This window comes from Sorex fumeus, unplaced genomic scaffold (genome assembly GCF_029834395.1).
Source record: "Sorex fumeus unplaced genomic scaffold, SorFum_2.1 ptg000044l, whole genome shotgun sequence".
Lineage (NCBI taxonomy): Eukaryota > Metazoa > Chordata > Mammalia > Eulipotyphla > Soricidae > Sorex > Sorex fumeus.
In genome coordinates, this window is record NW_026606101.1 from 73329328 (window position 1) to 73340545 (window position 11218).

Here is an 11218-nt window from a genome sequence, read left to right on the forward strand (position 1 = left end):
GAGCATTCCAGGCCATCCTGCTTTGAGGAAATGGGCACACAAGGTTAGCATCATTTTTATGATGGCAACTGAGATAGCACTTGTTATCTCTGTGATTTCCATAATGACACAAAAATTGTTACCTCTGAGGACATTAAGTGAAAGTTTCCCTGGGACCTCACTGGAAAGACTGTGCCTAATTCACATTCTGGCTCAATAAATATTTGTGGAATGCTAAGTGTAGCAAGTGCTAATTGGTGTGGGAGGCAGGAAGGCGTCTTGGCCCAGTGAGACTTCATCTTCCTGCCAAGTTCTGTTCAAGCAATGGGTAGAGGCAGGAGTGTAGGACAGAGACCATTTCTGGCCTCTTTCATTTCCCACAGGGGGCCACAGTAGGTCTCTGCTTGTAGATGCTCTTCTGCAGTCTCAGCGTCACACCCTGCTTCCAGAGGGAGATGCAGACTCAACGGGGATCCTTCCACCTGGGCGTGTCTTGTATCTAAGTTGACTGTCTTTTTAAAAATGATTTTATAAAGTAGTTGACAATATCCCATTACGTTTAATATTCAAACACCAATCCCACCACCATTACACCTTCCCGCCCCCATATTTTGGATGTTTCCATCCCAAACCCTAATCCCTGCCCCAAAGCAGAACCAAAATAATATATTTTGTATTGTTTGTTCTGAAAAAGCACTGAAAATGCTGTATTATTTATAAATGTTAGTATCCCTAGAAGAAAGTGTGTGAAGATGGTTGTATTTCACCCAGGGCACATTAAGTCCTTCTATAAGAGATCACTAACATGTTGTCAAACTAACATGTTGAACCTTGTGTGCATATATATCTATATATATCTGTAAAAAAGAATATTTCCCTCTAAGATTGGTTGCCTCCTCATTGAACCCTATCAAGTGTGGTGCAGTAATATTGGAACATGGGTAGGTGTGTGGTTTGAAATGTCGTGTAGCTGCTGTGTTGAATATTAAAACACAGTCCAGTGGAAGCTTTGTGACTTTTGTGGTTGAGTTGTGAAAGGTTGAGCAGTTCTCACTTTGTGCTGTGGAACTCCATCTCCAAGACCCAGAATGCCTGTTGCAAGAGCTGTTGCAGTGATTTTGTGGTGAGGAAATCAAGCTCCATGGGGGTGGATTTAATTTACATGGCATCTTAACTCAGGGACAGCTGTGTAGAGAGACTGACTCTATACAGTGATAGCTTCCCCCCTAGTATATTCATCAGAGCCATAGATGGGGTCTGAAACCAGCCATTCTGTCCCAGGCCACATAAGTGACTTCTACTTGTCTACTGGAAGAACACTTCAGAATGTTCTGAAGACTCCGATCTTTGAGGCTACAGAGGCTGGGAGTGCAGCAAAGATAAACAGTCTCTGAGGTGTCCTGCTCATTTCCACCAGATTCAGGTACAATTACTGTTTCTTTCAACTCCCCCCTTTGAGGTTGCTTGGTTATATAGCAATAGCAGAAGGTTCCTAAGGCAAATCTCTAGTTGTGTGAATTAGGGGTGACAATCATAGTCACAGGCACACAGGCACTCACAGGTCCATCTTCCCAGCCTAGCTTTACTCAACAATTTAAGTAAAAGGGAAACAAAACGTTCTACCAATGGTTGTATTCCCAAGTGGTTCTTAACTTCAGATATATTCTTTAACAGCATCTTCTTCAATAAAACATGCGTAAAATATTTGAAGAAAACAGAAGAATTCATTTCAAGACAAATGAACATAGAGAAAACTCCCCATGTGTTTCAAGACTAATGGACATGAAGAAAATTCCCCAAACACGATCTCCCTCACGTTCCAAGCATTCACAGGGGATGAGGAAGTGCTGTCTCTACACTTATTATAGACGATTTGGTGCCTGTGATATAGTTTATCTAGGAAAGGAAAAAAAAAACCTCTGTTCTGAGGGTGTACAATTTAAATAACAGACATTATAAGTTTTTCTGACAATAATATTCTGAGTATTCTGTTTTCTTTATGCTGATTTAGAAGTTTACAAACTATCTAATCACCATGTTTTAAAGATATCACATGAGAAGCAATGACAGAACTCTCTCCAGAGTCACAAGCCTTTATTTCAACAGCACAACTGTTTTCAACTCTTCATAAAGGAAGCCAATTGCATATTCCTTAATAGTGACAAGAATTGTGAGAGTCTGAATTCAGCAATGTTCAGAGAATAAATAAATTCTTTACTTTTTAAAAAAAAGACACATCATAGAAATTTAACTGTACATATATTAAAGTATAAAGACTTAATAAAATTGATTAATTAGATACAAGGAGAATCTGAGTAATAAGTTTGTATGATGCATTATGATAAGGAAGTGTGGTTTTACTACTTTACAAAAAATAATTTTTACAGCAAGAAAGCTATTTCACAGCAGGCATTTTTGCATAACTTTTTACTTTTTTTGGCTAAGAGAATTATTCAAAACTTGCGTCATCATTGATCAACCCTGTCCTATCTTGGATCTACAGAGAATCTGTGTTTGCTCAGAACTCAACAAATCTGCAGCAAATGTCCTCAAACCTATTTGAGAGGCGTGAAGAACTCCAGAGACATATTCTGTGCTCTCCAAAAACTAAGATTTTTGACTGGGAAGTTATTTTCAGAAGTTATTCTAAGAACACAAAAAGGTTTATAATTCTATTTTGGGGTAAAGAAATACCGAGAGAATGCAGATTCAAGGAATTATGAAAGGCTCATAATCACTATTACCTTGACTACAGTTAATGCAGAAATTATTTAAGTTTCTGAAGCTCATTTTGACAATGTTGCATAAAGATATTATATAAGGTAACTTCCACTTGGACTTTAAGAAACATCTTTCAGGGCTGGAGAGATAGTAAAGTGGGTGGGGCACTTGCCTTGTGTGCAGCCAACCCAGGTTCAATCCCTGGCACCCCATAAAGTCACCCCAGCCCCACCAGGAACTAGCAACTTGATTGATTGAAGCCATCTGATTAAGGAAATGAAAATGAAAAATCATCCACATTCACTATTATATGAATGGTCAAAGCATTAATGTCAAGTACTGCTATTGGTGATTTGGAGACTGCTCTTTGAAACATGAAAGGGAAATAGTAGGTTTTAACTTAAAAGACATAAATATGCATTCTGTTGCAACTCTTTACAAGTTTAGGGTTGAGAAACTCACTTAAACTTCTGTACGTCAGTTGGAGTTAATAATAAGTCTCAATTACACACTAAAATGGGCTACAATTGTAAAAATTTGTAACAAAATAGTTTTAGGTATAAGTTGGAGGAAGATCTCTAAATTGAATTTTTAATTTTTCTCATGTCTGGACCATTCCTAGCAGTGCTCACGGATCACTCTGTCCTCAGAGATCACTCCTGGTGGGATTTGGGGACCTTATGAAGTGTGTGTAAGGAAAGTGCCCTACCCACTGTACTCTTGCGCCCTGATTTAAATTTATTCCATTTTTAAAACAGACTAGATTTTGCCTGTACCATGAAATATTGTAAAGAATAAATGATATGAATGAACGTGATTATTTTAAGTGAAAATTTTATACCCAAACCCTTGATGTTGTTACATAAATTATCCAAAACCAAGCCCAAAACCAACCTTATTCTTAAAATAATACCAAAAGTAAAGTAAGTAAAAGTAAAAGGCCCTCCCGTTGATCATCGATTTGCTCAAGCGGGCCCAGTAGCGTCTCCATTGGAGACTTTGTTGTTACTGTGTTTGGCATATCGAATACGTCACGGGGAGCTTGCCAGAATAATACCAAATCAATAAAAATCTTTGATTATCTACAATACTACTCTCTAGTTTGGAGAATTCTACTGGATAATGGCCTATCTTGATACATAACACTAAAAAGTTGTTCAATAATTTTGAATAGTGGACTAGAGCCATTACTGATTGGATTGCATGGGATGTCAAAAGAACACCTGGCTGCCCACCTACGAGATGGTTGGACTTCTTCGTCAAGACCCTAAAAGAATGGTTTGATACTCTTCATGTTCCTGGAGGAAGCAGATGCCACTGGGCTACACTAGCACACCACAGGCTCCTACTCGAGAAAATCGATGAGCAATGGGATGACAAGTGATACAAGTGATTTAAAACAGGCTTGTTGTTAGAATACAATATAAACTAGATATCTGTGCACTTACCATATATTTAAGTTTTTTATTTCTTTTTTTTAAAATTTCCAAAGACCTAGAATTTAGTTTCCAACAAGTTTCTTGCTTGTGTATGGCAAGAAATCAAGCAAAGAAGAAAATATAGTGCTTAAGTAAAAACCCAATCACTTTTTTTTACATCCTTGACAAAAGCAAAGGGACTGAGTATCCTTTGGGGCTTCCAGGTCCCCTGGGATCAAGTAGTTTACTTTGATTTCTACCATCATAAGGCTTGTGACTCCTTCTGAATTTTCCTTATTTCCTGGGTGGTCCCCTAGGCGCACACCAAACTTGCCAGGGACACATATTCTTCTTTTTCCCTAAGTTCCCTTGAGGCCAATTCTGCAAAATCTGAGGAACTTCTGATGATGGTTATGGGTCTTGTTAAAACAGTCGCATCAGAATTTTACTTGGGATGTTTAAAAGACGATTTCTCCCTTGGATCCATGTCCCCTGCGCCAGCATTTCTCAACCCTCTGTGAGTTCCCAGGATATTTCAAGGGGGTGGAAGGGGTGCAGATAAAACCCGCACAAATGGGGGTCATGGCATGAGACTAAAGGGGGAAACCAGCAGGTAGGACAGGGAGAAGCACAGGAAAGAAACTGGTGGCAGGTGGAGGACAGGGTGAGGGAAGAGCAGAGAATCTCTGACTGATATCCACTTTTGAAGAATCTATTTTGATGTGCTTGGTTAGATAGTTTTCCAAGCACAGAGGAGACAGTTCAGCTTTTAAACCTGCACCCAGGGTGCCTTTATTGTTCTCTCTCTCATCCCCTTCAGACCCATCAACATTTTCCCACCAATTACAGGACTGGCTGGAGAGTCACTGTCTTCTGGCTTTTGCCCTCAAGCCTGGCTCCGGACAAGAGCTCCATGGGAATTGCTTTTGTTCTTTTCTCTACAAAACTAGTTCATCTGCTAGGTTCTATAACCGTTCCCTGTTGCCTTATAACATCATCTTCGTTCACCCTAGGACACGAATCCTTATAATCCTGCCGCAAAACATTGTAGATGCTTGTGTTAGAGCTCTCTGACAACATCTACTTATTAGATATTAATTTCCCCCCTTTTTACCCATCTCAAAGACAACACTATCTCAAAAATCTCTTTTCCTTCCAGTTTTTGCTTGAACCCTTTATTATGTACCATAGTTATTTCTTACAAGTTGATTAAGGCATTTAAAATTTGTTTAGATTTGGTCAAAAGGGAAAATACACTCTCTTGAGTGGGACAGTTTTACAAAGGCAAGATGCTTCTTCTGCATATCATATGGGTTATGCCGATGAGTAGATTTTGAAAATAATAAGCAATGTCACCATGTCAGATGTTCTTTGTTGACCTGATCCATTGATTCATGGAGAGGCCCAGGCGATTAGCAATGTGGGGTCTGCTGGCTGCAGGGCATGGCTCTGGAGGGTACCCATGAATGCTGTGCTCATGATCCTTGTTGTGTGCTGGGCCTATCTCAACATTTTCTCCAGCACAACTTTATGGTGAGTGTAGGCTCTGAGAATCTTGACTTCTAGCAGTCAAAATTAATAGCATGGGACTGCAAATGGAATGACAGAACTCAGGAAGGATTTTAAAAGGTCAGAAAGGAAGGGAGAAGGAGGCAGGGAAGATCTGGGATGGGGGGTGGGGATAGGAGGGCGTTTTGTTAAGCAAGATCCCAGAGAGACACAGAAAATTTTCCCCTTTGATATCTTTTTAACAAAGACGGGTATGTGAGCAATTTTCATTGAGTTTAGAGCAGGCAGGCTGGTAAAAATAGAAGTCCAAGCTATCAGGCATATACAGGCCCACCTTGGTGAGATTCCAACCAATTATCTTTTCCACAGGGTCACTTTCCTCTTGGCCCTTAATTCTCCCTTGTCCTTGTCAGTCTCAACCTCGCCTTTTTTTTTTTTTTTTGCTTTTTGGGTCACTACCCGGCAATGCACAGGGGTTACTCCTGTCTCTGCACTCAGGAATTACTCCTGGTGTTGCTCAAGGGATCATATGGGGTGCTGGGAATCGAACTCGGGTTGGTCACAAGCAAGGCCAGTGCCCTACCCTCTGTGCTATTGCTCCAACCCACCCCAGTCCTTGCCTTTGATAGACAGGTACTATAGATGGTAGGAAACTGTAATTCACAGAAGGTGTGGAATGTTCTTTGAGCCTGGAATGTACTCAGCACTGTTTGCCCATAAAACAAACCTGCAAACAAATCAAGAAAGACCTTGTGTGCTGAGGAGTAAATTAGAATAAGAGAGGGAAAGAGGGAGGTAAGGGTCAGAGAAAACCTCTCTTGAAAACCACAAGTTTAGCCCCAGGAACGATTGTTCTAGAAGGGCCAGAGGGGTGGCAGCCAGTGCATAGCCCCCAGGCGGGACAATTGTGGGTTGCTGGGGAATATTTGGCTTGGACAAAAGAAGCACTGAAGAAACAAAGAGGGATTCTTCAGTGGGGCCAGAGACTGGGTGCTGAGGAGCCTCTGGGAGGGTGGGGAGACTTGCTCTTTCTGTAGGGGGAAGAGTTACAACAGAGTTGTGAAGTGATGTCAGGTATGAAAGATTCATAGGCAGTTCCTGTTTCAGCAACATGAGTTAATTACTAGCTATTTATATTGTAATTACCCAAACTGCCTTCTGCTGATTTTAAACAAAAAAGTTTGGCTTAGGAAACTGTCTGTGTGGTACTGTTCACTATTGAGCTTTCACTATTTTTTCACTTGGAACAACAAATCAGAATCAGGTTTCTTTTATAAAATTCTCCTTTTTCTGGGGCTGGAGTGATAGTACAGCGGGAAGGGCATTTGCCTTGCACGTGACTGGCTGGGGTTTGATCCCTGGCATCCCATATGCCAGGAGTAATTCCTGAGTGAAGAGCCAGGAGTAACCCCTGAGCATCACTGGGTGTGATGCAATAAATGAATAAACAAATAAATTAAATTAAATTAAATTCTTCTTTGCACCGGAAGTGATTCCCCCTGATCACAGAGCAGAATAAGCCCCCAAGCATAGCTGGATATGCCCCCAAACCAAGAAATCTTCCTTTATTTTATTTTTATCATCACTGTTTCATTTTTCATTTGTCACCCATATGATCTAATCTCTTGTCATAAAACCAAATATTATTAGTTAGTACTTACCAATCCTCTTATCATGCCACATTTTGTGTAGTTATTTGTCGGTCATAAATATCAGGAAAGTTTGGATTGCTTTGGATAACTTCTGATTTTATTCTAAATTTACTTAGGGTAGAGATTTTTAAAATTTCTTCGATAAAATAATCCATCCTCTATGGTAATTTATCTATTTTACTATCATTTGTTCACACTCCAGGGATCATCAGACTCTCCATTCTTCTGTCCTTTGCTCTTTGTCGGTCTCTGAGTAGAACTTTAATTATTGTCTCAATTTTTTTTCAGTATAGAGCAATAGCACAGTGGTAGGGCATTTGCCTTGCACGCGGCTGGCCTGGCAGAGCCAAGTTCGATTCCTCTGCCCTTCTCAGAGAGCCCAGCAAGCTACCGAGAGTATCTTGCCTCATGGCAAAGCCTGGCAAGCTTCTTGTGATGTATTCAATATGCCAAACACAGTAACAAATCTCACAACGGAGACATTACTGGGCCCGCTTGAGCAAATCAATTAACAATGGGAGGACAGTGCTACAGTGCTATAGTTTACTATAAGCTGCCAAGAGTATCCTGCCCGCATGGCAGAGCCTGGCAAGCTCCCCCTGGCATGACCAAAATGGTAACAATAACGGGTCTCATTCCTCTGACCCTGAAAGAACCTCCAATACGGCAGCGTTGGGAAGGGCGAGTAAGGAGAGTCTACTAAAATCTCAGGACTGGGACAAATGGAGATGTTACTGGCACCCACTTGAGCAAATTGATGAACAACGGGGTGACAGTGATACAGTGATAGTTTACTATTTTCCAGTCTAGCACAGTTATTCTTTAGTATTTTCCTTTTTTAATTCCTAAAGTTGCTCAGATGTCAAGTGCTAAGATGGTATCTTGACAAGCTCTCTGTAAACATTCACAAGTAGACTTTTATGTCTTCCTCAGTATATATTATTCAGCAGCACCAAATATTAAATGATTATTACTTTGCGGAAGCAATGACCTTTTAAATGATCAGTGACAAACAACTCTCTATGAACTTTGTACATGACTGTTTATTTGGACTGTGAATTCTAGTTCATTCGTGAGAAATGTTTATTTTCCCACCCATGTGTGTATATAGTTATGCAAAAAGACTTCTTTTAGATTCTTTTTCTCTCTAAAAACACAAGCTGTTCAATGTTGAAAAAATTTTTACAGTTCTTATTATAATGCTTCTGGAAAAATAAACATGAAGATAATATTTTTTAAAATTTAGGATGAGCCAGTTCAATTTTATAAACTCAGATTGAAACTTAAAAAATGATGAGTTTGGCATATAGATATTTACAAAAATTGGGGAGGTAAATGTTTAGCAGGAGGCAGAATGGATGCCCAGAACATTTTTCTGGCTTTAACCCATGATATCACTGATGGTGTGAGCTGAAGAATCCATTGAGAATGGGACTGGGTCTCTGGCACCCAGAATTCCAATGAACAATTCCACAAATTGAGGGGAAGAAAAACCCAGTATGAACAGGCTTCCAACCTGAACTGGTACGCGTGGCCCTTGGGATAGCGAGAGGGCCCCTATAACAAAGAATGTTGGAAATAGATCCCTGTTGATAAGAACTGAGAGAGAGGGGGAGAAGGAGAGGGAGAGAGGGAGAGACACAGGGACAGACAGAGAGAGAGAGAGAGAAAATGAGAGAGATATATTGAGAGAGAGAACACCTGTCATAGAGATAGGCTTGGGTGGGGGTACTGGTTACATTAGTGGTGGGAAATACACACTGGTGAAGAGATGGGTGTTGGAACATTGTATGACTGAAACCAGATAAAGAACAGCTTTGTAACTGTGTATTTCAAGGTGATTCAATTTAAAAAACAAACAAACAAACAAACAAAAACAATTGTTAAAAAGGCATAGTCTACTTGATCACCCAGAAAATCTTGCAGGCATCCTACTAGATATAAGATGTTTGGTGAGGACAATGAAGGACAGAAGTAGAAAACCAGGGTTACTGACACCAGCTCCCTCGTTGTGGTCAAGTTTTAGTTTATTTGCATCTCCAAACAGAAGGAGCTGTTAACTGCTCTGCTTTTATTACACAATTACTTGTACAAAATGTTTCAGTGATAACCTATCATTCTTCCAGAGAGAAGTTTATTCTCATTTAAGATGTTTCCACTCCAAACAATAAAGCACTGATCTTTGGCACCACTTGGTCACCTGAACTCTACTGGAAGTGAACTCCTGAGCCCCACCAGGTGTGACATCAAAATATAAAACAATTCAAGGGGGAGGAGAGAGTTGATAGGTACTTTTATTGCAAGTGTTTTTTGTGGGTTTTTGAGGAAGCATTTTCAAGTATTTGACAGAGAGCTTGATATATTCTCAAGTGATTGGGTTGATATTGGTTATATTTGTTTTCTTAGCACAAATATACTCTTTCCCAGGACATAAAAACTGTTATGTTCTGGTGCTATTTCTGGTTCTCATCACTTTAGATAAAGCATCGGTAAAATTTCAATAAACAGTTTGGGCAAGTATTCTTTACCAGAATATTTCTTATCAGTGTGTGTGTGTGTGTGTCTGCGTGTGTGTCCATCTGTCTGTCCATGTAGGAGGCGGAATAGGTTGGGAGAGCAGGGAGTCAGTCAGCTAGAATTCAACTCAAAGAAAGGAACAAATTCACCCTCCACAATAAGCCCCTGAGTTCTGACATTTCCCTGTGAGCAATGTGGAACATATTGCCTGAATGAGAAAGGCAGAAATTTTTACTTTACTCTAGAGAATTTCATCTTCTCCAACATCCAAAATTACTGATCTGGGACCTTAAAACATTTACAAATATGTCTCATTAGCCCACACTTCCTTCTTTCTCTCGGGAGGCATCTCTGCAGCTTTTCCAGGGCCCTTTATTCCATAAGCACTCTGAAGACTGTCCAAATGGAACACTTTTTTTTTCTGGGGTCTCTTAAGCAGTGCTCAGATTGCCTGAGGACAGTTCCTGGTGACACTGGGTCTGCGCTTGGCAGTGCTGGGGGATCACATGGCATCAAGGCCAGGGATCAGCTGCCTACCACGTATCCATCACCCCCCTTTGCGATATCACCGCCAGTTCCAGAAGCACTCCCTTCTCTGATTCAAACCAGGTTTTCTCTTTTATTCTCTCCTCCATTATGGTAGGGCTGGAGTGATAACATAGCTGGCAGGGTGTTTGCCTTGCGCGAGGCTGACCCAGGTTCGATTCCTCCGCCCCTCTTGGAGAACTCAGCAAACTACCGAGATATTCCGCCTGCATGGCAAAGTCTGGCAAGCTACCCATGATATATTCGATATACCAAAAACAGTAAAAACAAGTCTCATAATGGAGATGTTACTGGTGTCTGCTTGAGCAAATTGATGAACAATGGGAGGACAGTGCTACAGTGTGCCATTATGGTACTGGTCATTCAAACCAGAATACTCAGTATCTTTGATTCCTACTTTATAGGTGCTGACTTTTACTGCCTCTAAAAATAATCTGTTAAATTCCTTTGCATTGTCCTCTTTTTCCCGTTCACAGTATTGAACTATTGCCATATGATTTTTTAATACCTTCCATGTGTCAGATAAAGTGCAGGGCCCTGGGGATGCAATCCCAACTCAGGTTGGGATTCACCCACCTGAGTTAAATTAAAAAAAAAAATCTTTCTCCCTTCCCAGTCTTTCTCACTGTTACCATGGTGATGACTCTATAATATGGATATGCTAATGTCTACCTTGAAATGGGCACTTCATCATCTGTAAAACCTAATCTCTACATAAAGCTCCTTAATTCCAACTTCTGGCTCATCTTTCTTGTTTTGCCTTCCTTCATTGCCTGCCCTTCTCTTTCTTTGTTTTTGTTTCAACCACACTGATGTACCTTCATCCTGGTACTTTTTGCAATGCTGCCCATATAGCTGGAAATTCTTCTCTTGATA